The sequence below is a fragment of the Pan troglodytes genome, chromosome 7 (assembly GCF_028858775.2).
Source record: "Pan troglodytes isolate AG18354 chromosome 7, NHGRI_mPanTro3-v2.0_pri, whole genome shotgun sequence".
In the NCBI taxonomy this organism is placed as follows: domain Eukaryota; kingdom Metazoa; phylum Chordata; class Mammalia; order Primates; family Hominidae; genus Pan; species Pan troglodytes.
Window position 1 is genome coordinate 84,257,466 of NC_072405.2, and position 23,719 is coordinate 84,281,184.

Sequence of the window (23,719 nt, forward strand, 5' to 3'; positions counted from 1 at the left end):
AAAGTAATTTATAGATTCAATGCTATTTCCATCAAGCTACCATTGACTTTCTTCAGAGAATTAGAAAAAACTACCTTAAATTTCATATGGAACCTAAGAAGAGCCCTTATAGCCAAGACAATCATAAGCAAAAAGAACAAAGCTGGAGGCATCAAGCTACCTGACTTCAAACTATACAAGTATACAATAACCAAAACAACATGGTACAGGTACCAAAACAGATATATAGACCAATGGAACAGAACAGAGGCCTCAGAAATAACACCACATATCTACAACCATCTGATCTTCAACAAACCTGACAAAAACAAGCAATGGGGAAAGGATTGCCTATTTAATAAATGGTATTGGGAAAACTTTCTGCCATATGAAGAAAACTGAAACTGGACACCTTCCTTACACCTTATATAAAATTAACTCAAGATGGATTAAAGACTTAAATGTAAGACCTAAAACCATAAAAACCCTATAGAAAACCTAGGCAGTACCATTCAGGACATAGGCATGAGCAAAGACTTCATGACTAAAACACAAAAAGCAATTCCAACAAAAGTTGAAATTGACAAATGGGATCTAGTTAAACTAAAGAGATTCTGCACAACAAAAGAAACTATCATTAGAGTGAACAGGAAACTTAAAGAATGGGAGAAAACTTTTGCCATCTATCCATCTGACAAAATGCTAATATTCAGAATCTACAAGGAACTTAAATTTACAAGAAAAAAACAAACAACCCCATCCAAAAGTGGGTGAAGGATATGAACAGACACTTCTCAAAAGAAGACATTTATGTGGCCAACAAATATATGAAAAAAAGCTCATCATCACCGGTCATTAGAGAAATGCAAATCAAAACCACAATGAGATACTATCTCATGCCAGTTAGAATGGCAATCAAAAAATCAGGAAACAACAGATACTGGAGAGGATGTGGAGAAACAGGAACGCTTTTATTTTACATTGTTGGTGGGAGTGTAAATTAGTTCAACCATTGTGGAAGACAGTGTGGCAATTCCTCAAGGATCTAGAACCAGAAATACCATTTGACCCAGCAATCCCATTACTGGGTATATACCCAAAGGATTATAAATCATGCTACTCTAAAGAAACATGCACACGTATGTTTGTTGCAGCACTATTTACAATAGCAAAGAGTTGGAACCAACACAAATGCTCATCAATGACAGATTGGATAAATAAAATGTGGCAAATATACACTATGGAATACTATGCAGCCGTAAAAAAGAATGAGTTCATGTCTTTTGCAGGGACATGGATGAAGCTGGAAACCATCATTCTCAGCAAACTGACACAGAAACAGAAAAACAAACACAGCATGTTCTCACTCATAAGTGGGAGTTGAACAATGAGAACACGTGGACACGGGGAGGGGTACATCACGTACCGGGGACTGTCGGGGGGTGGGGTGCAAGGGGAGGGTTGGCATTAGGAGAAATACCTAATGTAAATGATGGGTGGATGGGTGCAGCAAACAACCATGGCACATGTATACCTATGTAACAAACCTGCACGTACTGCTCATGTTTCCCAGAACTTAAAGTATAATTAAAAAAAAGAAGATGCTAAACTTTAATCATCATCAGGAAAATGGAATTTAACACAACCCTACAATGCTAACACACATTTACCCAAATATCTAACAATTGAAAAAAACTGAAAATGCCTTGTGTTAATGAGGATGTGGATCAAATGGAAATCTAATACATTGTTAGCAGACTTATAGAAAAATTACTCTGTATAATTATTTTGCAGTATGAATTTGTTAAATGAACAGGTAACTCAACAATTTAATTTCTAGATATATACCGAGAATATGAATATATGTTTTTGAAGAAGCATACAGGAATGTTTGTAGGCACACAATTAGTAATAGCTCCCAGCTAAAAACTGCTCAATTTTTGTGGTGTATATCTAAAATTGAATAGAGAAGTATATTCTACAACAAGTCATATACAACAACACAGTTAACACAGAAACCTAATGCTGAGCAAAAGAAGTCAGGCCCAATAGAGTGTGAACCATCTATAAAGTTAAAAAACAGGCAAAACTCATTAATGGGATTAGAAGTCAGCACAGTGTTTACAATGGTTAAAGAAAGGGGCATACATGGGGCTTTGGGGTGTTGTTAATATTATATTTCTTAGTCTGGGTGCTATATGCATGAGTTTGTTTCTTTTATGAAAATTAATCTTTGAGTTTATGATTTGTGTACTTTTTTATATGAGGTTATTTATTTATTTATTTAGAGACAGAGTCTCACTCTGTCACCCAGGCTGGAGTGCAGTGGCACGGTCTCAGCTCACTGCCACCTCCGCCTACCAGGTTGAAGTGATTCTCCTGCCTCAGCCTCCTGAGTACCTGGGATAACAGGCGCAGGCCACCATGCCCAGCTAATTTTTGTATTTTTAGTAGGGATAGGGTTTCGCCACATTGGTCAGGCTGGTCTCAAACTCCTGACCTCAGGTGACCCGCCGGCCTTGGCCTCCCAAAGTGCTGGGATTACAGGTGTGAGCCACCATGCTCGGCCATGTAATTCAATTTACAATTTTCCAATCCAAAAATGAAGGTAGGGATTTCTGCTTCTTTTCATGAGAGAGTAGATGGGAATGAATTTATTTTCCCATTGTAAATATGTAGAAAACTAAACAAAATATATGAAAATACTCTTTTTAGACATTGGAGAGCAGGAAATGCAAAAGTGGGAAAGTGTTCCTTTCAAGTGCTGTGAGTCCTCAATCACCCCAGCTTTTTGCCTGGAGGATCAGTCCAACCTGGTCACCCACGATGTAGTCAGGGAAATCCAACGCAGAGCAGAGTGGTCTCAATGAGTTGAAGTCAAGAGACAGAGATCAGAGTTCAGGGTGGCTGAGGTGGATGAGATCTGCTGATGTGCCTACCCTATTTTCTCATTCATCTGAGAAAAAAATGTTGATTTATTTTTTAGATTACTTCATCCACTGTACATGTTGGAGTTGAGCACTCAAATTATTCTAGCTCTTCTAATGTTTGCAAATTATGTACAATAAACAAAAATTTTGTCAAGAAATATATAAAATAATTTAATATTAAAAACAGAATACATTTGAGACTAAAAAAGAAATGTATTTTAAGTTATCTGAAACTGGCATTGAGTTTCAATAAGCTTTTTCCCTTTAGTTCTACAAAGCCCATAGACCAAACAGACAATCTCTCCCCATCCCGTCTCCCACCTTCACTTCCCCCACATACAGCGGGCATTAGAAAGCAGTGGCTTTTCATTTAGTCTGAAGGGATCAGCGTCCTAGAACATATGAATTAGCAGAGCCTCTGAGAAGCCCTATATTGACCTCAGTCATTTTGTTCAGTAATTCTTCAAAAGCAAGCCAGAGGCTCACTGGTGAACATGCTTGCAATACTAATGTTTGTGAAATGGAAAATTTTAGGAAGGGAATTCTATTTCCCTGAGCAAGTTTCCAAGCACTAAACTCTCTTTCAAATAATAAAAGAGGTTAGAGACTAACTTAGGGAACAGATTCAATTTTTCAATGTGGCATTAATAGGGGCAAAGCAAAGAGACAGATTGCATTGACAGAGAAACAAAAATGGATAATGGATTTAATAGCTTGAGTTCTAATGGAAAAAATAACATTCTCCCAGAGATTGTCATATTTTTTACAAAATGTGGCTACCATTAATAGTACATACATGAACAAAAAAAGCTTATATGGTGGTATATAAATCATTAAAAAGTTTTCAGCAAAATTAAGTAGACAAGCATTTCTGTTTCCTTCTGTATATTATCTCCTTCATTATTCATATCCTCAATAATTTCTTGTATACTTGCATTGAAGATTAACCTGTAGTTTTCAACTTTTTGCTGGTTATAACAAAAAAACACCAATAAGAAGTAACATGAAGCTATTTGGGATGCTAGAATAATTATCTGTAGGCTTTCTTTTCGTAAGTGTATATAACGAAAATTATTAGATTCAGTATGTGATTACTTGGCCAATTGAGGGATATTTCAGTTTATAATTTTGTTAACAGTCCCTACCTGCTGTGTAAGCTAGTCATAAAAGTTCAACCAACCAAAAGCTTTGAAAATTTCATGAGACTGATGGAACTTATAATAATGCACATGTAACCACACCAACATTTTGCATATAATTTAAATGAGTAGAGGAAACTTTAAAATATCATATTAAATCCCTTATTTAAACTATAAGGTAATAATTAAGGAACTACATGAGATAAGAATATAATAAAATGTAGAATTAACATTTTATTTTGGTCAAAATGAAAAGAGAAAAATACCTTGAATATCATAATTGATTCTAATGCACAAAAATTCATGAGGACCCAAAAAGATAAGATCTAATAAAAAGCTGATATTTGGGAAAAAATTCAGTTTTGTCAATGTGTAAACAGTAATTGTGATTATTTTACAAATGAGAAATGTGTGAGAGAGAGAGAAAGACAGAGAGAGAGACAAAGAAATGTGTGGGAGGGAGAAAATAGCAGATCTTGACAAACAGAAAGGGAAGCAAAAAAGTAATGTTAAAAATGCCTAATAAGAAGAGACAATAAAAAATTACAAATTAGCAAATTACTTCCTATCTTGCTTCATACATCAGATACTTGATGAGATATGTATCAACTCTTTAGTGTTCTATTAACTGGTTTCAATGACTTTGTCATAGTGTTATTGTTCTTTCAGAAGCAATGAAATAAATTAATGAGCATATCAATAAAAACAGTTAATTATGGCAACAATTCAAGCATAAGAAATAGGACAGAAGAAACATCTCAGGTGTTAGTGATCTCAAATCTCAATGAGTGAATGTTACTGTATCTGATTCTGATTTTCCATTGTTAGAGTTTGTTTGCGTCAGTTCAGTATCAGATCTTATTAAACATTCATTAAAGACCTGCACCATGCCAGGCAGTATCCAAAAACATTTTATAAATGATTGGAACTTAACTTTTAGAATACTCTGAGAAACAAAAATTTTTTAAATTACTTAGTCATAGAAGCCTATTATGTTCTAAGGTATCATTTACTTAAGAGTTAAATGTGGGCTACATGAAACCTTAAAGATGCAGCTGTTATGTTTACTAGGTTACAGGAATAGGTGCTTTTCTGTCCATAAATACCTTACAAATGATTCAAACCTTGGCAAAACAAATGAACAAAATTCTTTTAGTAACTGTGTTTCTGTAGAGGAGTAAATGTACTAAGACTATTAAATAACTTATTGACACCTTAACTAAAACTTTTAGGTGGAAACAAAAGACTGGTTAGAAAAAATGTGAAGCTAATTTGGATGTTAGAATTTTTTTGTGTTATTTTATTGGCAGGGTGTGTATGACTAAAATTATTAGATTCAATGTGTGATCAATTGGCTAACCAAGGGACTTTTCAGAACATAATCATGTTAAATGTCTCTTCCTGGTATGTGAGATATGAATTCATACGATATCAACCAGTTTAAAGGCTTTTTTTTAGTGACCAACTTTATCCCCATCTTTACTATTAAAAATCACCTATCAGGATAATTTTTTCTTTTCTCTGCAGTCTGTGCCAGTCATATTTTAGTACATAACTCTATCAAATACACAGGTAATTACTTGTATATTTTCATTGTGTTCTCTCATTGCTTTAGTTGGGGACATTCCTTCAGTATAGTTTTCTATTACAAATGCTAATTTTTATTAGTCCCACATTCATGTGTGGATGTATATAAACCTCTTAGCTAATTTTTTAAAAAAGTGAATTCTTGATGAATCAGAACTAATGAAAGAAGCTTAGTGTGACATGAAATAAATGCAGGTCATGTTGCTGAATGGAAACTTTCAGGAAGGACAAATGAACTCAATGTTGAGATGGAAGAAGACTGTCAACCATTATACTGGTGGCCTCCTGTGAGTTTCATAGAGGCAGCAGAAGGATTTGAGACAGTAATTTTGATTAAAAACATCAAAAGCTATTGTTTCCACTCAATAGATGACCAACCATGTCAGCTAGGTGCTTCTTTTCCAGCCTCGCTTAGGACATACCATGTAGAGGAAACTGCTAATAATTGAAACTCCCATGACAAATGGCTTAGTGGGTGCCACAGCTTTTCACTCCATACTGGACATGCTCCCTGTTCCACCTGGTAGCCATGCTGCTGTTTTCTCTAGGCCGATGTGCTGACCTTGGTTGTCAAGCATTTCCTCAAGCACAGTTCCTAAGTGCTGGGAATTCATGTTAATTGCCTTGTAGTCCTTGGCTACTGCCCGAACAGAAAACAGCCCAACTTCAACGCATCTATTCTCTCCTAAAGGATACAAAACTGCCCTGTGCCCTCTTACCAATTCCTTTTCTGGATTCCTGCCTATACCACACCAGCAGGTAACTCTGAAGAGAGTTTTCAAATTTTTGCTCCAGTTTTTTATTCTTTATGCTAGATCAACTTCTGCTTCTTTTGGCTTAATATTTTGCACAGCTTCAAAAAGTAAAATTTGTCTTTTCAAGTGAAATAAATGAGAACTGCTGCAGGGCACCCACGCAGTTGAGCAGATTTTAGGTTCTGCCATAACCTATTTAGAAAGCAAACTTCCCAGATACATGTTCATACACCATGTTGGAATTAACAATGGGAGAGTAGTATGAGGAGTTGTATAGTTTTCCACCTAGTCATTTGCAAAAATGAAGTTTGTCTCAAAAGATTAGAGAGCTAAATAATTAGGAGTTATAGACACTGTCAAAGCTATTTTTTATATCTCTATTTAGCTATCTATACATATGTGTATGTGTGTATATATGTATATTTATATATATATAGTTTTACTTTTCAAAACAATACACATGCTGCTGATCTAAAGTGAGAGAGAGAGAGGGGTGGAGGACTGACAGCAGGTAGTTATAAAGAACAAAGTGCATTTTATTCAGCAAAGCTCTTTGAAGCCAGTGTGCATTATCTGAGTTTGAGATGCTGAGTATTTTGGATATTTGCTCTATGTGGCAAAAAAAACAACAACTCATTTTATAGTGTCACAGTATCCCCTAATAATCTGATAGAATGAACTGATAGGCATTAGGGTATATGCGTCATATGTTATATTTCTATTAATGTAAATGTTGAGCTATATAGCCTGCATATTTCAAATTATGCTGCTGGGCATAGAATAAATATTAAGCAACTATTTTTCCTTTGTTCTGTCTCTTCTATTTCTTTTCTGAGATAATTGGTCAAAAGTAGCCAAAGAGGTTCTGGAGAATTTCTTGAAAGGGCTACTGTTGTCACTAATTCATGCCAAATCATCAGAATATAGCAAAAACTTTTTTTTCAATCTAAACAATAACATACACCTCAGCAACTTGTATAAAGGCAAATCATCTTATTCAATTTTCATTTAAAATTGTTATATATTCCATAATGTTTATTTGAACTGACACATTTTACTTAGAATAGTCATATTATCATTCAATATCAAACAAGCTATAGAGTACATCATTCAGGCACCTGAATAAAAATGACAGAAAGTGTTAATATGGTAACCACATAGCACCCCAGATAATTTTTTTTCTATCACTGCATTTTATTGCCAGTGGCCACAGTGTGAAGTTGTAGAATTTTGGAGAGACATCTGCATACTTAAAGGAGAGAGGAAGAGTATAAAAGTATAGAGCTCATGATCTTCAACAAAATGTAGAAGAACTTTAAAGTTGAGAATTAACACAGAAATGATATGAGGGAAGGACTCACATACAGAACAAAAATGAAACTTCCTAAGGACAATTTTTGCCTTCTCTCTTATTTTTCTGCATATATTTGTATGTATGTATTTGCATGTATATCCACATATGCAAATATATAAAAATAGTAACACTGTCGAACTTCTACCAGCTGGATGTGTATTTGAGATTAAAATAAGGTTACGCCTACCAAAATTCAACTCCCCACTGTTAAAGTATAAAATATTTTCCTTTTCAGTTTTATCTTTTCTACCACATTTACCACCAAAATTACTTAAATGAAAATCATGTTTGAACACTAATTTTTTTTCTACAGTCATTTTTTAATCTTAGAGAAAAAAGTTTCAGATTGGAGATTTGTGTTGAATTGTTGTTCTATTATTTGTGAAACATTTTAAAATTTAGGGAGAGTGTTAGAAAAGTGGTAATTGGTGAGTGATTAACAGAACTCTTCTCTGTTAACTTCATTGTTGTGTACACCAGCTTGGGTTGACAAAGTTGGAATTAATAAATGATTGGGCACTGAGCGCAGTGGCTCATGCCTGTAATCGCAGTACATTGGGAGGCTGAGATGGGTGGATCACTTGAGGCCAGGAGTTTGAGACCAGCCTGCCCAACATGGCAAAACCCTGCCTTTGTTAAAAATACAAATATTAGCTGGGCATGCTGGTGCGCACCTGTAATTACAGCTACTCAGGAGGCTGAGGCACGAGAAACACTTGAACCTGGAAGGGAGAGGTTGCAGTGGGCCCAGACTGTGCCATTGCACTCCAGCCTGGGCAACAGAGCGAGATGCTGTCTCTAAATAAATAAATAAATGTTTGGTAGCATGAACTAATGGCAAATCATCAGAACTGGGGATCAGGATAATGATGGCTTTGATGCTATAGCTATGACTATTGGTAAGTTAACTACCTTCATTTGTACAGTATCCTCATAGCTGTATAATGAGATAATTATCCTATATATTCTCTAAAATGCACTTTTAGAAGTGCAAATCTACCTGATATCCTGTTTAAAAAAGATTTATTTTTAAGCAAACATTTAGCCACATATATGGCAGCTTGACTTGCTCTGTTTAATTTATATCTAGGATACCTATAAATTACTTGAATTCTAGGGCTATTAGTAATTGGTCATTATAAAAAATTTACATTTGGGACAGAATATAAGAAAACGTATATATATATACACACACATATATATCCATATATATATCCATAGATATATGTATATCGATATCCATATATATCCATATGTATATATACATATATTCCCTGTGTGTGTATATACACACACGATATATTTGCCAGCAAAATAAAATGTCAAAAATGTGTAAAAGAATTACTATTCTGTGTTTTTAAGAAAAGAATGTATTCCAAAAGATTCCTCTGTTTAGAAAGCTACTACAACTTATTAATATAATCTGTAAAATAATTTGCAATATTCATAGTGATTTGAAACAAAATATTTAAATTTGACATAAAATAAAATTAAAGACCAGGTTTATTTTACCTGTAGTTATTGCACCAAGAACTCTCTAGACATTGATTATTCTGAGCCAAGTGAATATTATGTCCAAATATGACATATACTCCATGTGAGAGGTGAAAATTAGTGAATTGTCATAATTCTGGCTGAGCCATGTTTTCATTGCCATTTTACAAATAAGCTTTTCTTGCTAATAGAGAAGCTTGACAATTCTCAGAAACCCAGACTACTTGACTGAAAATTCAATAAGTAAGTTAAGGATAGCAAATGGTAACCAGGCCTTGGGGAGGCTATACAATTTAAATACAACTTTTTTTTGACAGTTTGTAGTATAGCTCTGGTGGTGTGTTTCAAAATCTGTCAAAAAGATATAACTGGACTTAGGAGTTTAGTTTGATTCTTAAACCAAATAATCGGACAGCAGTGTGGCATTACTGCCTTTGGCCGTTCAGAAAAAAAAATCTGAGTTTTGAAAGAGCAAAAGCATTAACATCATCAGATTGCTGCTGTGTACTGGCAGAAAAATTTTCTAAGTTTCACTGCATGAACATTCGGTCAGGGCAATCAGATAATGAAGGCATCTTCACCGATGTCAATAGGACTCGACAATAAACACATCCCCAAAGAAATGATGTTTAACAATTATGTCATATAATGTGATGGGGGAGTCATCAACTTCCATTTGTTTCAATGGTGATTTTACTTTCATTTTCTCAACATCAGTAAAACAGTTGCACCCACATTTGTTATATTGATACTCAAGTAAAACTAAGGAAATTGACACTAGAGTCTCATTGTTTTCTAGTGCCACCAGATTGCTGCTAAGAATCTATTTTTTAAAAAAGGTAAAATTGAACCCGGCGCGGTGGCTCACGCCTGTAATCCCAGTACTTCGGGAGGCCGAGGCGGGCGGATCACGAAGTCAGGAGATCGAGACCATCCTGGCTAACATGGTGAAACCCCATCTCTACTAAAAATACAAAAAAAAAAATTAGCCAGGCGTAGTGGCGGGCGCCTGTAGTCCCAGCTACTCGGGAGTCTGAGGCAGGAGAATGGCATGAACCTGGGAGGTGGAGCTTGCAGTGAGCGGAGATCGCGCCACTGCACTCCAGCCTGGGCGACAGAGTGAAACTTCGTCTTAAAAAAAAAAAAAAAGTAAAATTGAAAAATATATTAGCATTGTGCTTAGAATTGTTTGTGACTGGATACATATTAAAAAATATAATTTATAATTGTATAACTGAGTCACTAGTCTCCAGAGTTTGAGGATGTAATAGAAGTTACATATTTTTTATTCCGCTGTTTGTATTCTGTAATATTTTAGTACTGAACATGTTAGATTTAGCCACTAAATCAACAGGATCATAATTATTTTCGTGTTTATTTGGAGCAAATAACATCAATAGTAGGAAATATTTATTTTCCACACTCTGTACTAAGTACTGTATGTGCATTTTTCATTTGACTCTAAAAATCCTTGCATAAAATAGGTACTACTAATATCTACATTTTATAGCAAGGAGATAGAGGTTTAGAGAAGCTTCATGACTTTTCCAGAGGACAAAGGCAGTAAATGGCATTCATAGGTGACTCTGAATCATGGCCTACCTGGATTTATATAGAGATCTTTCTGCAGGTATTTGATTTCATTACCTAAATAAATAAATACAAAAATAAATATTTGTAGGCCTCCTACTAGATGTTATGTAAGGGATTTGAGATAGCCATCCCATTGGAAAAAAATTATTATTGGTTCAGTCTAAATTTTATAGCAATTAATTCATTGGTGCAAACAAATTATCAAGGAACTCACCTGCCTCCCATTGTGTCATAATTCATTGCACCCATGGCTATTATTTTGAAGACATATGACCCCAAAATGTTACATTATAAGGGACTAGGTAAGATTGTGGCAAATCTCAGTTGAAGGGATTAACATGTGGAAATCAAGCCAGGAAAAGCAGTTCTGATACAGGGCTTTGGGTGAAAAAAAGAGGAGTACTGAAAGAATGTTTAGGGAATCACTTATATATATATCTTCTATTAGTCTCTGTTTTCCAAATGACCATTTGTATATTGAGCAAATGAAGAATTTTTTGAAAGCATCATATGTATAATGCTTACAAGACAAAGAAGTAATCATTTTCTCAGAATTCACACTTAAAAGACTAATGCTGAAAATGTCAGAGCTGGGTTAAGGGGAAGACCAGAATGGAAATTGCTCAATGTTCTCTAAGCAGTTAAACACCACCAGAAATGTAAGAAGATTAAAAAAAAAAAAAAGTATTCCCTAGAACTCTTCTTGTGGAAAGTTCTGTGAGTAGTTTGAAGATGGAATGTTAAAGGTGAAATTTGGCTCCCAACCCCATCTGTTTATATAGACTCTCTTCTGAGGAAATTGCAGTCTTCTTCTGTATTAGTCCATTTTTCATACTGCTATAAAGACATACCTGAGAGTTGGTAATTTGTAAAGAAAAGAGGTTTAATTGACTCACAGTTCTGCATGGCTGGGGAGACCTCAGGAAACTGGCATGGTGGAAGGGGAAGAGGCACATCTTAAATGGTGGAATGCAAGAGATAGAGAGCAAGAGCAGGGAAAACTGCCTTATAATACCATCAGGTCTCCTGAGAACTCACTCACTATCACAAGAACAGCATGGGGGAAAACATCCCCGTGATCCAATCACCTCCCAACTGGTCCCTCCCTCAGCACGTGGGCATTATGGGGACTACAATTCAAGATGAGATTTGGGTGGGGACACAGCAAAACCATATCATTTGCTAAGTGGAAAATGCAAGTTTGGAGCTTGGAGTTTGGAGATGGCTTCTTCCAGACAATATAGTATTAACACAGCAATTCTTTATTTTCCTTTCTTCCTCTGGTGCACCCTAGCATCCTCCTTATCAAAATGTGTTTATGAGTAGTTTGATAATATATGTTTGAAGAGGTATCAGTTTATGAGACTTCTTAGGGCGCCCATGTGTCTAGTCTAGCCCTGATTATTGAAGACTGGAGGAGACAAAAATATGCCACAGCTTTACATAATTACTTATAATAAAATGAAGAAAATCATGAAACCCCAAATCAACAATAACAAACCAACAAGAAAAGTTTATAATACATTTCTCTTTCCCTCTTTATATTATTTCATCACTTTCATCCTTTGGTGCCAGATAAACATTCGCTAAATAAATCATCACAGTGATTCCACCAGGCTAGATCTAGAAAAAGTTTGTCATCTTCTCACAGTGAACTAGATATCTGAGAGAAGACTGACTGCTGTTTAGTTCATATGTTACTGCTTCTAATATTTTCTGGATAATCGTGGGGATATTTACATAGTCTGGGAAATAAATTATATTTATATTTGTGCTGTGCACTATAAAGAAAATTAAGTTTAATTTATATATTTAGTGTCAAGTAGTGAAAACATAAATCCCCAGGTAATAATTGGACTATTTTCAAGAATCATTATAGCCACTGGGTTGAATGTTGGTGATGCAACACAAAATGTATATCCTCTAAAACTATAGGATATCCAAATTAAAGAAACAAAAACATTTTTCCAGATGGCACCAGTATAAAAGATGTTCATATCCCATCAAGTGGCATGGAGGGCTATGAAATTCTGTCACTGTAACAGCAGTTTATAAAAAGGCTTTCCCTGGTCACCTGCATCCCTAGTCACCTGCAATAGGCACATTGGAATTTTTGAACTTCTCAAATGTGTACAGTTGCAAGTAGAGACAGAAACAGCCAGAGCTTTGCAAACACTATGGAAACAATATTTTAACAGTAGAAGACAAATGCTCTACTTTTAAACATTTGCAAACTTGAAAAATAATTCTCTGCAAATCCATCTTACTTGTATCATTAATGGGTGACACTGGCAGAAATCAGTTTGTAGATGATTGAGAGCCAGAATAACAGAATACACAAACCTAGCTTAGAATAAGAACATTCTCCAGACCCATAATTGACAGAAGAGTTTATCAATTTTCATGAGAAAGATTTAACAGTTAACATCAGAGCACTGATCGATTCCACAGTTCATATGTTCATATGTGTGTTGTATGCATAAAATTCTTTTCCATATTTATACTCAGATTTTAGTTTTATGTTGCAATTAAATTTTTCATTAAGGACCTAAGTTAAATGAAAAGAATACCTTTACAAGTAAGTAATGGAATATTCAGATATTTAAGGGATTATTTTTAGAAATAGGAAAATGCTTTTCAATGTGGCATAAAGAATAAAGTTGCAAGTTTCATGTGTGAAAAGATAGAAAATGTTAAATATGTTTAACTAAAATATTAAAAGATATGATATTGCTAATTTTTGAAGGATGTTATTATTATTACTTTTTTAAAAACAGTTTTCAGTTTTTTAGATGAAAATGCATTTAAAACTTTGAAAACTTAAAAAAGGGTTTCACTTTTGTGAGGAACTGGTTTAGATATCATATTACTATGAGCGAGTGGACCAGACAACTGTATGAGTCCCTGTTTTAGTGTGGAGAGTGAGAATCCGGGTCAACAGCACCATCTAAAGAATAGTGACAAAATGGAATTTGTTTCATTTTACCATATTTAGCCCTTGATTAAGAAAACTACAGCAACAACATGAAAGTTTTTTTTATATTTAAATATAATGTGCTTTTGTTGTTCTTATTGTTACAGAAAAAAGTTGGCATTGATAGTGATTGTGGGCTAAGTTATAAAATTTCTCTTATCCTTTTCCTTCCATCCTGTTCCATGGGCTTCCAATTATCATTGGCATTGTAAATTTGTACTTGCCAAAGACAGAGACAATCATTTATTTAAGTTAGAGATTGTGTTTATAAAAATCAGTGAGGTATTACGTTGGTTCAACCGGTATTGTCCCAAATAAAAAGCATTGCCCCTAAATTTCTAGATGGGTATAGATGGTATAATCTATTTTTGAAAATAGTGCTTGAAATGGAATTGCTTTTAGGACTACCTGCACTCCTTTAGCAACATTAAGCATATTTGGTAGTTTTTGGAAATCATCCCATTTTACTCTAGTCCAATCAGACCTTATTAAGTTTGTCCAAGAAGCTTCCAGAAGAAAAATATATTGCCTTTAATAACTCTCCAGTCTTTATTTTTCTTACCCCCAGTTTTTCTCTTCCTACACATTTGTGTGTGCATGCATATGCACACACACACAGTCACGATCACACATTCACATGCATACACACCTAGCAGTAAATTATTTTCATCCATTTATCAGTATTTACACCTCAGTGGGTAATTGACTTATCTTTTTGAAAATGTGCTTTCTACTTCTCTCAATCCTATTCAGCTCATTCTTATTTTTTTCTAAGTTTACCTTCAATCAATCCCTTACAGCCATTTTTCAGGGTAGAAGGATTCTTTACATACTCCTGTCAATCACTCCTGACCCCTATGAAATGATATGATTGTTTTTTTCTGTCTTTTTATTCCTCAGTTTTAATTTGCATTTCTCCTGAATATATTACTTCCCTTTAGTATTGCAGCCTTTGCTTCTTCAGTCCTCCCTAATCCTCAGGATCAGGAGGAAAACACACCCCACCCTCTACTCCCACTTTCAGACCTTTGGCTGCACCATATCTCAAATGCTTTAACTCTGTTGGTATTTATAAAACATCTGCTTAACACATATCTTCATAATTGCTTACTCTTAATCTTTAAATGAATTTATTTGGAGACTTCAGAAAAAATATTTGACTACTGATGCAGTTAACTTAATGGTTAGATGTCTATTTAGGATTACTGTATCTTAGATCAGTTTTTGAAAGTTATACTTTCATAACTAATTGTCTACTTAACATTGACTAACATAATATAGTTTGATGCCTTCTCAAAAATATTTTACTTTTACTGTTATGTTACTTTTTATATTTTTAATGTTTTTAATTTTATTTGCATAAATGCTTCAGTCTTTTGTCTGTTTAATTAAAGATTAATGATAAAGAACTAGTTTTAGATTTGGATAATCTTTTTGCTTCTTCATTTTATATTTTGTCTTATTTCTTTTTATACTTTCTTCTATTTCATTATTTTAAAAATATTTTGAATAAATGCTTTAACTGTTAATTTTTAATTTTTGTTAGTTTTTAATAAATATTTCAACCTGTAAATTTTTAATTTTAGCTATGTACACATGCATATAATATGTAGTGATATTATTGTCTTTTAGTCATAAATATTTTGTAATTTTCATTATGGTTTTCTTTTACTCAAATGTTAATTAGAACTGTTTTAAAAGTTTAGATTTTTTTAATTAAGCTTTCTAAAATGCTACATTTTAGTTTTAAATCAGTATGATCTGAAAAAAATTTGGAATAATATTTGGTATTTGTAAAATTTGCTTTGTGGGCTAATCTTAATTTGTGTAATTATCCATATAACTAGAAAAGCATATGCACTCTTTTAAGTAGTGTGTTCAGAATTCTCTCTCTCTTTCTTTATATCTGTCTATCTATCTATCTAATGATGCAGGAGTTTTTGCTCCATAGTTCAACTAAAATCCAGGTTCTTGTCACATGACCAGAAAAAATTAGGCACATGGTCATATTGAAAGATGAGGAGAGCAGAATTTATTAAAAGAAAGCTCTCAGTGAATAAAAGAGGTCCTGCCAACAGGCTTCCACCTCACATATTGAATACCAGGCCACCACACACGAGCTGAGAGGCCAGGCTCCTCCCCCCTGCATAAGGCGTGAATTCCCAGTGGCTCCACCTCACTCTATCAATATTGCAGGTGGGCCCCCAGCCTGTTGGGGGCATGCTCAGACACCCTGGACAGGTTTCCTCATCTACACAAAAGTATCTGATGTAAACACTTGTGGGGCATGTTGGAGATTCTCCGCGTAACTTCCGTTATCTGCCTCCTGCATCTAATACACACACATACATATATATATATATGCCCACATCCGTGCACAAACACACACATTCAACTTTAACCCCAATTTATTATTCAACTCTGTCATTTATTTCACTTTTACTTCTAGTTCTTTGAATCTTGTTTTTTACTAATTACAGGCAACATGTTAAATGTATATAGATTGAGAATTAGTTATATCTTTATGGTAATTTTTTTACTTTACTATTATGCAACAATCCATAATCCTAACATTGCTTTGACCCTTAAGGTACATTCAGTCTGGTGGTAATGTTGCTCACCAGTTAGTCCTTGCTTTCTTTTTACCTCTCTCAGTTTGTGTGTATTGAAAATATTATTAAACTTTTTTTGAATAAATTATGCTTTTTGTGTGTTTCCCCCAATGTGGCAATTGCTGTTGTTTAAGAGAGGTATATATATATTTTTATAGTTATTATGACATTGACTATATTTTAATTATTTTATTAGTTACTCTTATATTTTAATTTTCATCTTACATTTACTAAATTATAAATTATAAATATTGCTACCACCACCCTGAACAATACAAAGCCACATAATATCTGAAGTCAAAACAACTTCCCAATGAATTCTTTCATTTTATTGTTGTCTATTACTTTAGTCCTACTTTGATTTTTACTTCTGCTAAAGCAATCATTCCTGTTTTTGTAGTTAGTATTTATTTAGAATTTCCAATAGCCTTTCTTAAGACTTCAATTTCCTTCTTAACAAATATTTAAGAATATTAACATTCATTTCAAGGCATGAAAGTTATGTATTGGCTCTGTTTGAAAATGTCTTTATTTTCTCATTTTTCTATGATAAGCATGTGGCTGGATATTGAATTCTAGGTTGAGTGTTTTTTCCCCAGCATTTGAAATATTAATTTGTCTTTTGAAATCTTTTTGTTTATAAGAATTATGCTTTCATCTAAATTTTAATGAGCCCTAGGCATAAAATTGAGCCTTTTTTTCTGGTTGTATTTATCTTTAGTGTTACTATAATATACCTAAAGGTACCTTTATTTATATTTATTTCCCTTAGAATTATGTCACTTCTAAGATATCACCAATTCAAAATTAGCTTATTTTCTATATGTTTATGTATTTTCATTTTTGCATTGCCTATTATGCACTTTTTTTTTAAGATGGAACTTCTTTTAAAAAGTGGTTGCTCTAAGAGCTAGATATATGTCTTCCACTTTCAACAGGCAACATAGTGTTAAACTTGTACCACTTCATGTACAGTGCAATAGCTTTACAACTGTATAGGTAAATTTACATTCCATGATTGCCCCTGCCCCTGCAACAATTGTTTCTGTTGTAGCTGTTACAGGAAAGGGGTCCTGATCCAGACCCCAAGAGAGAGTTCCTGGATCTCACGCAATAAAGAATTCAGTGCGACTCCACAGTGCAAAGTGAAAACAAGTTTATTAAGAAAGTAAAGGAATAAAAGAATGGCTACTCCATAGACAGAGAAGCCCTGAGGGCTGCTGTTTGCCCACTTTAATGGTTATTTCTTGCTGATATGCTAAACAAGGGGTGGATTATTTATGCCTACCCTTTTTAGACCACATAGGGTAATTTCCTGACATTGCCATGGCATTTGTAAACTGCCGTGGTTCTGGTGGGAGTGTAGCAGTGAGGACGATCAGAGGTCACTCCTGTTGCCATTTTGGTTTTGATGGGTTTTGGCCGGCTCCTTTACTGTAAACTGTTTAATCAGGAAGCCCTTTATAACCTGTATTTTGTGCTGACCTCATATCTCATCCTGTGACTTAGAATGCCTTAACCATCTGGGAATGCAGCCCAGTAGGTTTCAGCCTCATTTTACCCAGCTCCTATTTAAGATGGAATTGCTTTGGTACACACACTTCTGACATTTCCCCCCTTCCTTTCACAAGAGAACCCTTAATCCTAAGGGTTGCAGAGGGACAAAGACTCATCTTCTGTAACTTCTTCAGGCTGAATAGGGGCAATGATATACCTGCCTAACTATGAGGGTCTCTTGCATTCAGGGTAGAGAGAACCTCAGTCAGAAACCATCAGTATAGTAAGGTCCATTTATAACTCTTGAGTTTTGACAAAGGGTGATATCTGGACAATTAATAAGTGTTTAAGAAAACATTCAGTAAATTTGTCCTGTATTCCTACACAAAGACTGTAACAGCAATATATTCCACAAGAGTAAAGCAAAATAAATAAAGTTATTCCAAGTAAACTAAATTAGAAAGCTTTCCACAAATGGGGCATCTGTTGTAACCAAACTGATATGGGGTTGCTAGATGACTCCAATACATACCCAGGATTAGCATATTGATTCAGATTTTTACATTACCCAACCCTCTTATTTCTTCTGAGTAGCCAACAGAGTTTACCAGTTGTTTCACAGGAGTAATCAGGGTTAGCCTAAGTTGCAGAAACAAACTTAAAAACAACTAATGAGACAGTAATTTAATGACAAGTATACCATAGTTCTTGAGACATATATTTCTCTCTAGAGTTTCCCATTTTTACTTAAAACAAGTCATGGTAAGACTGATTTTCTTTATTACTGTTGGCCTGATTATTTGTATAAAGTGCAGCAAAAATAATTAGTTTTCATATAGGCTGTGTGTGTGTGTGTGTGAGAGAGAGAGAAATACTGGTTTTTATTGGTTGGCACAAGATTACAACCTACAGTTTCAATGCCCTTCCCTCCCACACAGCTCAAGTGGAAGGAAACTGATTAACGCATAGAAAGGAATGGCAGGCTCACAGGTTTAAGCATTTGTTTTTACAAAAAGGAGCGAGATATGGGGGTGGTCAAGTTTTACAGACAGTAACAATATTCTCTCTAGATTGCAGGGCATAAGTCTGCCTGTCCCCTGTTGCTGGTACGACATAAGGGACACATTAGTAAAGTAGGGAAAGGGTTATATGTGTGGCTGGCCTGTTCTTAAGAGAGGAAGGTGGGATGGTATCTGGTGTGTACCTGTCTCGGACCAAACCTGGGGCTGGACCAGTGTCCCTTTCTTCTCAGCCCTCCTCCACAACCTGACTGTACTATCAGCCACACCCATGGGAAGGAGGTATGAAGGAAGGCTGAGAACATCCGCCTTGAGAAAAGGAAACAGGAAAACTATTTCCTTCCACCTTCTCTGGACAATATTCCACTCCCCTCAGCTCCAGAAAGCACTGCAAAAAATCTTCCTTAGGAACGCTGTGAAGACACAGGGAAGAGGCCCACCCAGACAGGTGGTCCTGAGTGGGCAAGAAGAAAAGCTTGACTTTCCATGCAGTACCAAGCAAGGTTGTTTTGGAAACAAGCAAACAAACAAAAAATGGAAACCAAGACCATATACCCACAGGTTGGGTAGCTCCTAAATCCTGGAGAGCATTTGAATTGGGGGTAAGGGCAATTTTACTCCAGCTCCTTGTTTTATAACCCACACCAGGTGCCAAGAGGTTTAAGGACCACAACTGACCTCTCTTTCCCTACAAGCACCATTTCTTGGATTCCCAGTTTTGTTGAGCTAATTTGGGGTCATCCTCGCCATCCTCTTCAAAAATGACTCTGCTTGTTGGTTATTCAATTTTCTACCCCTTTCTACAATTATGAACACTCTGTCTAAACAGGAGATCTATATATGCTGTCATCCTGCAGTCCAAGGGATTAGGTGACCTAATGATGAGAAGGCTAACTTATTTGCTTTCCTGGGTGCTCCTGATGGAAATGAACAGCAGCAGAGTTCTGGTGGGATACAGCAGTCTAGTCTGAGCCACTGTGTGATTCCCCAGGGGACTGGTCCCTGGGTACATGGGTCCCTGGCTCTCTGTTTCAGTTCCAGAGACATTACTCAACTTGGCCATTTAAGCCTCAGCTAAAACATATGAGCATGAGGGGAAAGGGACAAGAAATACTTTTGCCTCTGGAAAAACTTAAACTCAATACATCTTGGCTATTTTGCCTCAACCCAGAGGGTTCCCTGGAAACACTTGTTGAACTTGGCCAAGAGGAGACTGTATATGGATGGCACACTTGTAAAAGGGGAGAAAGCACACTAGTTCATCTCTTTTAAAACCGGAATGGTCCCAGGGATGTTAACCTTTCTGATGCTGATGGTAACTGAGTGGAGTGGAGGTGACCATGTGAGAAAACTCCTTAAAAACCCTTAAGCTGTTTGGAGACTACACATCACAGCTGAGAAAACCAAGGTGGAGCCTCACTGCATATAGGCTCTTTTTAACTGCCTTTGATGGAACTCTGTTCCATAGAAGGAATCTTAGATTAGACTTTTTAAAGCCAAGCTCAACCATGAGTTTGTACCCTCAAATATCTATGAGTTGAGTAAATTCCTGTCCTCTTGGTGTCCCAAGATAACTTGGGGCTCCTGGACCTGTCAGAAAGTGACATTCTTTACTTATCACAGATCAGAAACCCTGTACAGGGACTGTTGCAGGCAAGGTCTGAGGCCAATTCTCCAAGGATCTTTTATTGGCTTTACAAGTCAAATTTGATTCCTTAAAGGAAAGCACACCATTTCAGTTAGAGCCTTGGTGAAATAATCAATCTCCCCAATTGTGTCTTGTTACAAAGGAAAACAAATTCTTATTGCACTTATGCAATTAACTATATTGTCATTAATTTAAGAGTACTTACAAATAGTTTCCAAATGTTGGAGAAATCAGAGAGAGAGAAACAAATATGCTCCAAATTTTGTTCACAGGAGTATACTTTACTCAATTGCTAAAAGCTGTAAATAGCTCAAAAGAAAATTTCCTTGACTCTGAAAAACAAAACAAAGGATCAGCAGCATTTTAAGCAAAATTAAAAAGATTACTTCCATTTTCTATTGGTTCAGTTAATTCAGTTAACTCCTGTTCTATTTAATATCCATGAACATTCCAGCTATTCATGAGAACTCTGAAAGTTGTTTCCTCTATTCTAATGTTACAATTTCCGAAGTTATTAGAAACCTGCATTTAAGAACACCTGCTAGAGTTCTGCAGTTGATTATAAACCACCTTCTAAAGAGGATTTAAAAAAGACAATAATTGTCTGTGGATGATAAAAAGTTTTAGGACAGCTACTATTAAAGCCACAATTGATAAGGAAATTTGGTTACCTCTGTGGCACACAAAATGTTATATAACAATTATAATTATTAATAACATACACTATGTCATGTTACAATTATAGGAGTTTCCCATAACTTTGGAACATATACCAATAATAAATTTATGCAAATACAGCCCAAAGAAAGCAAAATACCATTTGACATTTGATAATGCTTCCTGTATGATCTTTATACTAAATAAGCCAAATTACATGTTTACATTAATGTATTATTAATGTTAAATCCAATTTTTAATAAAACCTTATAGACATATTTATCCAATTTTAATGTTTAAACATAAGGTAGGATTCTTATAAATCTTTTACAACCCTTTACATTTTTGTGTGTGAAAGAGCAGATCAATGCTTTAAGAAAAACCTGTCGTGCTTTTATTCCAATGTTTAATTTATGGAAAAACTGAATAACACCCCTTTAACTTTAGCCAATATGTTCACACACAGAATCTCTTACAATTAATTTTTATAAGCCTTCCACAACTTGTTTAAATCTTTAGCTTTTTCTCTTACTTAAAACAATCCTTTAACACTTTAGGCAGAAAAAATCCACATTCCCATGTCTTCTTATAATCTTTCACAAAAAACACATTTTACTTTCTTTACACACCTTGCATGTAAAATTGTTTCTTTAGTAGTGTCAGTTACATGTTATATTTTATTTTTTATTTTTGGTGAAAACCTTGGTAACTTTGAGATTTTAATTATGTACTAGGTGTGGAGCCTAGCCTAGGACACACCAGGCAGAAGTGCAGATAAGAGCTGACTCTCCAGCATAGTTAGGGGGCATGGCTAACTCCACATGTCCCCAGACCTTGTCTAGCTGTAAAGCAGGTAAGTTGTACAGTAAGTCACAGTGGCATTTTATGAAGCACTTAGGAAACCTAACAACTTTTGAATTGTACAACATTTCTTGCATAAATTCCCGTTCACAAATCCTTTCACAGCTTACACAGACCATCTGAGACATTCTTGGACTTTCTGACTTGCCCTAAACATCCCTCCTTTTAAACAACCAGTCGTTTTACTTTAGGACAAGAATTTATCGCACAACATCCTTTCTTATATAAAATCTTTTTCTTTATAATTGTCTTTGTATAGCTAGGGGGCATGGCTAATTCCACATGTCTCCAGGCCTTATCTAGAATCTAATGGCTTTAAGGTAGGTAAATTGAACAGTTTTTAAAAGTTAAAAAAGCAGTTTATGACCTTAAATCATGGGTGAATCTCCATTTCCTTTCCTAGAAGGAGTCTAGAGTAGTTAATTTTGAGCTTGCAAAGGCTTGTATTTAATATGATTTTTAGAGCTAACTATGACATGAACCCTAAAATTCCCATGCCCTGAAAGGTGGAGACCAAGATAAAGTACGCCACCTGGTTAAAAGGTCAAGCTCCCAAGGACATAAAACAAGGTGGAGACTTCATCCAGTTTTTCTTGTTGTTCCAGAGACTTGCAGCCAAGTTTGTTACTGACCAGCTTACTGGGTCAGCTTGAAAAGTGGGTTTACAGGTGTTCTAAGCCTGTGTTTTATCCTGAAGTACCCCTTGACACAGAAAAACAAATTCATAGCACAAAAGACACCACCTTAAGACTAGCCTTAGGATTCTTTTTTGCATTAATCAAAACTTTACAGAAGAGATAAACACTTTTTTTTCCCCATTCATTCAACCATTTGCACAGAGGGAGAAAAGCCAGAAATCTGACTGGTAAGAAATTCTTACCATTTTGCCAGCATGCCAGGCTTCTGGGTTCCCTTTCCATGAGTAGCCCTAGTGATCTGGCTTGTGGCAATATCACCTTGGGGGCCGAGCCACACCATAAAGGAAAATTATTATTTTTTGTTCTGCCCAGGGAAGAATATGTGTGATAAAACATAGACATTAGCCACTCTGCTCAGCACCCAATATCAAACTGGCAAGGCTTATATTTGCCCCCAGATGAACCCCATCATCTTAATCCAACCTCCAACATGGAGTTTCAACCCATGGTCTCTGGGCAAGATGGTTGCCCTGAGTAACCAAAATGATAAGAAAGGAAAAGTAGAGAAGGAAAGTATTGCCTGTGGCAGGGTGGGAAAGGTGAAGAGCTTAGGGAGGCCAGAGAAAAGACCCACTCATTGTAGCCAACAATGAAAAGTTCAAGTCGCTGCTTGTTGTTAGCAAAGGGATCTTTTCCAGCAGTCCCATCAGCTCTCAAGTTTCTACTTTTAGGGAGGAAAAAACTCCCCATGTCCCATGATCCTGTACATGCCTAACCCTGTCATCCACAGCCATCAGCAAATAGTGCAAGGCAGATAAATCCAAAGAGAATAGTAGTTAACATCCTACAGTGTCAAACCTGTTCTTAGCCGAGAGGGACTTTACTGAGAGGGGCCTCTAACCCCGTAAATCTTAGAAGTGACTCTAACCCTCCTAAGTTGGGCCTCTAACCCAAGGTTAGTCAAGTGTCCTTGGCTTTTATT